Source organism: Portunus trituberculatus, chromosome 46 (assembly GCF_017591435.1).
Source record: "Portunus trituberculatus isolate SZX2019 chromosome 46, ASM1759143v1, whole genome shotgun sequence".
In the NCBI taxonomy this organism is placed as follows: domain Eukaryota; kingdom Metazoa; phylum Arthropoda; class Malacostraca; order Decapoda; family Portunidae; genus Portunus; species Portunus trituberculatus.
In genome coordinates, this window is record NC_059300.1 from 21,503,300 (window position 1) to 21,508,299 (window position 5,000).

The 5,000-nt window shown below is 42.5% G+C and overlaps 1 protein-coding gene across 1 annotated transcript in view; it reads left to right on the forward strand.

The window, feature by feature from the left end:
• LOC123519763 (vegetative cell wall protein gp1-like) overlaps positions 1-5,000 on the forward strand; it is a 17,546-nt gene that overhangs the window by 10,709 nt on the left and 1,837 nt on the right. The gene's annotated exons all lie outside the window — the stretch shown is intronic.

Genomic DNA, 5,000 nt, shown 5'->3' on the forward strand with positions numbered 1-5,000 from the left:
AATGCAGTAGTTGATAACAGGAATAGCCAGTAACCCGATTATCAGTGAACAGTCAATAGCGAGCTATAGATGAACAAAAATTAAGTTATGAATAGAAATGATCTGTGGATATAGATAGAAGTGTTTTATACAGGGACTGCTACGTGAAGGCTTCTTGTAGCTCTCCTCGTTGAGTATGTTTTTCAAGCAAATGTTGATTTCCGTATTAATATAGGCATGAAAGACAGCAGGCTGGACATTAGCGGGAGCGCTGGGAGATCATTGGATGGCCAGCCAGTGAGCCAGTGAACTGAGTGGTATAAGAGAGCTTTGCGGTTGTCTACGAGTAATAAGGTGTCAAGTAAAAGAAAAGAAAACGGAGATATTAAGACGGAGACAATTTCTGAGCTTACGTATCAAGTAACCTTTCGTCGATAAATAGAGGAATTTGATCTACTACCATCCAATAATGCATCAGGAAAGAGAAGAAGCTGGAGATGCCATGAAGTAGAAGACTATTTCTGACGAAGAGAAAAAAGAAGCAATTTAATCTGCTAATGTCCAGTAATGCGTCAGGAAAAAAGATGATTATGTAGAGATTATATGAAGTAATAGATTTATTGTGAAAAGAGTGGCATAAGATTGCTGGCCTCTCATTCTCCTGGCAAAGCCAGGAGAATGAGAGAAAAGAGAAAAAAAAAATAATTAGCTACGAACATCATCTAATCCAGGGGTTCTCAACCTTTTTATCGTTAAGAACCCCCTGAGTTATAAGACCATCTACCAGTACCCCCAGTATTGTCACATGGAACATGGAACTCAATATGCAATGGCACTGCAAATGATTTTATTAGATCAGCTATCTAAGTACCCCTGGAAATCTTCTTATGAACCCCCTGTGGTTTCGCGCTGTCAGGATGGCCACTGTCCATGAGCTAACATCATTAGGTCTCTATGACGCTGAAGACGTCTATGCAGAACGGTTTGGTTGGCAATAGACAATCTCATTATCAGACTTTGATTTCTAAGTTATGAAAATAATCTCATTTACGGGGCTTCATAGGTTCATGGTGTCTTGTAGTCTACTTACTAACCTAGAAGGAAAGAAAATATCATACTAACTTCGAGCTATCAATTGAGGAAGAAGTAATCTTTGTCCCAGGAATAGAGCAAGATGGTATATAAAAAAACACAATGCATAGTTATAACCTAACTCTACTATTATAGCGTTTTTGTCGTAGATACATGTTTAGAAATACTTTACCTATCTTGATATCTCCTTACGTGACAAAAGAATATCCAAAAATATACGATATGCAGTTGACCATCTTTTCTGTGAAATATTACGATATCTGTTGAATCTGGCAACTTCAACGGGAGTTTGGGTCCTCTCCTAGTGTTTCCTTATGATTGAAACATTGATATTTACACGTCATTGTGATCAGGGAAATAAAGAAAACTAAGTTTGCTTTTTTCTAAGAGCATGAAATAGAAAAATTTATGTTTACAAGTGGCAGTTTATGTATAAGACACGCAAACCTGTGTGCACTCATCCACTCTATCCAGAAGCTTAACTAATTTTCAAAAGTTCCCCAATAGCTACACAACTACCATTGGTCTACTGTTTCTATCCAGTTACCTACAAACACGTACACATTCACGGCAGCAACATGCAAAGTACACTAAATACTCCGGAGCAAAGCTGCCTCACCTTGTTTCATTAATCAGCTAACTCTTGCACACTTTCACACCAAAGCTATTTTTCATTTACCATCGACGATTTTATATTCGAATCAAAATTAAAACGACGATTGAGAACTTTCGGCCTAAAGATGTTTGAGGGCCGTGACGGCCTTGGGCGCCGCACGGGGGAAGGAGGTGGCCGTCGGGTCCGGCCTGGGGCCCAAGGCAGGAACTGGCTGCAGGTCCTGCTTTTCCTTGGTGGCCTCAAGCTTCACTACTAGTCGTCCACTTGCAGCGCATCACACTAGGCAAGGGTCGCCATAAGCAAGAGATCAATGTCTACCACTCACCGGATGGTGCCGTGAGGGGCCCTAAAGGGGTGATAAGGGCTCCTTGCATAGAATATGATGGTGAGTGGTGTGTACGGGACCTCTGCTTATAATGACACCGGGCTGAACAACTCGCCATGAACGAGGGCACGCTGTGCCATGAGCCAGGCACTGACAGTACCAGTGGTCCTTTACGTTAGGTTAGGTTAGGTTAGGTTAGATTAGGTTAGGTTAGGTTAGGTTAGGTAAAAAGGACTCACTTCATGACAGCGTTTGGGGAGTGGTGTGTGGCGGGTCATTGCTCATGGCGACCTGTGTGAGGCATTGCAAGGTTGCATCGTCACTGCTCTCATAACCACGGGACTGGGGTTGACCCTTTCTGGGTAAAAGTTTCGTCCCAGTACCTGTGTAGGTAATAATACTTTGGATCGTTTCGCCATCGCCATCGCCGCACCGTTAGCCTCGATAAACGGATCGTTATCCTCAACAAACACATCTGTACCGTGGACACTGGAATCGCAACCTGTCGTGGAATCCCATTGTTAGCGTGGACTCATTTTCCTTCGCGGCTTCAAGCTCACTGATTGTTGTCAACTTGCAGCGCCTCATACTAGGCAAGGCGTCGCCTTAAGCAGGGTGCCGTGTCTACCGTCCATCAGATGATGCCGTGAGGGGCCTTTAAGGGGTGATAAGGGCTCCTTGCATAGAGTCTGGTGGTGAGTGGTGTGTACAGGACCTCTGCTTATAATGACATCGGGCTGAACAACTCGCCATGAACGAGGGCACGCTGTGCGCCATGAGCCAGGCACTGACCGTACCAGTGGTCCTTTACGGGGTGAAAAGGACTCACTGACAGTGTTTGGGGAGTGGAGTGTGGCGGGTTATGCTCATGGCTACCCGTGTGAGGCGCAGTAAGGTGGCAGCGTCACTCTCCTCGCACTCACGGGTCTGGGGTGAACTCTTACGGGGTGAAAGGGTTCGCCCCAGTACCTGTGTAGGCAAGTGAACTTCAATTGCGTCGCAGTGAGGTGGCAGCGCCACTCTCCTCGCACCTAAGGGTGTGGGTGGATCCTTACGGGGTGAAAGGGTTCATCCCAGTACCTGTGTAGGCAAGTGGACTTCAATTGCAGCGCAGGAAGGTGGCAGCGTCACTTTACTCGCACTCAAGGGTGTTGGGTGGATCCTTACGGGTGAAAGGGTTCGTCCCAGTACCTGTGTAGGCAAGTGGACTTCAATATTGTGTCTTGAAATCGCATCGTGAGGACTGGAACCGCATCGACATCGTGGAAACCCGCATCGTTCCCGTGGAAACTGGAATTGCATCTTGATCGTGGAAACTCGCATTATTATCTTGGAAACTGGAAGGGCATCTTTATCATGGAAAGGCATCGTCATTTTGGAAACTTGCATCGCTATCGAGGAAACTGGAATGCCATTGTTATCTTGGAAACTCGGAGCGCTATCGAGGAATCTGGAATCAAATCTTATCGTACACACTGTTATCGTGGAAGCTCTCGTGATCGTCGTTCGTTTCGTTATCTCTGAATTACTTAATTAGTCTTGGTATTATTATTATTAGCTTCCATAATAATAGAGATGTTGGTCATTTTTATCTTATCTTTTTTACTGTATTTTTTTTCAGGGTACAGTTTAGTGTTCTTCAACCTTTTCTAAATTCGTGCACCTTTTCGAGAAGCAAGGAGGACTATAAAAGAAATGCATCAATATTCGTAATTTTCCCTACTTTAAGACTGAAAATCGATAGATAACATTATTGAATATCTACCTGAAGCTACAGTTTTTTAGTCCTAAACAGTCGCTATATAGAGCGAAATGTACTATAACAAAATGCCACATCTCAAACACATTAGGCCCGTGTTCCGTCGGAGTGTAATATATTACTATTGTGAATAAATCGCAATACTTTGATTAATATCAATAGGAGAGGACCCAAACTGTCACAATTTCAGTGTTCGCAGGAGAGAGTCAGTATCGTCTCGCGGTACAGAGTAATCGTCTCTAAACACTGTATTACGATGTATCTATTGATTTGCCAGGGTTTTACTCCTACCAGTATTTTTCTGTTCTTATTCTACCATGGTATTTCTTTATAGTTACTTGAGTTTATACGACTGACATCATAATATAGAGCAAAACATAATTGTCTGGTGTACCAAGATCTTTCATTTCTAGAGACTTGAAGACAGCACGGAACCTTAACACACATTTCACCTCGCTTCTGCACAGGTTAATTCTTCTTCTTCTCAACCTTTTAATGTGATGTACCCTCGAAGTCTTTCAGTATTGATCACGTACCCTTACCCACAATGCAGCGTCAGGAAGGGTAACAATAAATGCATGGTTTATTGACTTAGTTTATTAAGTTTAAATTGTGTTATATATGTGGAGCAGACACAATTTTTAATTAATATTAGTATGTTTCTATGAGGTAGTGTCGATAGGAACTGGTACCTCACAGGGAGACACTATATGTGACTAACATGCAATGCATTTACCAAAAGGAACTATATCAGACAATTTTCGATCATTATGGCAGTGAACTAGTGTTGCTTGCAGCTAGTTGCAACTTGTAACTAGTAACAGTGATAAATAAGTCACTGTGTGTGTGAATAACATATAAGATAAGAAATCGGAGCAAATATTATAGGTTTGCAAGGTTGTGTGGCAACTGTAATCCAAGAGAGCTTCCTCTCAAGTGATATAACTCCAAGAGTTTCCTTGTTAACGTTGTTAACGTGTCCTGGTTCTAGTGAAGGACACATTGTATACTACAAACGAATTTGCTGCTATTTAAAACTGAAGCATTTTGAGAAACCCGCCACGTACCCCAAAAATTCCTCTCACGTACCCCTGGGGGTACGCGTACCCCAGGTTGAGAACCCCTGATCTAATCCATTAAAAATATATGAAAAAAAAAGAAACATGATATCAGTTAGTAAATTATTCTTAACAAGTTTCTCCTCCCTACAGAAATAAAGCGTATACTAC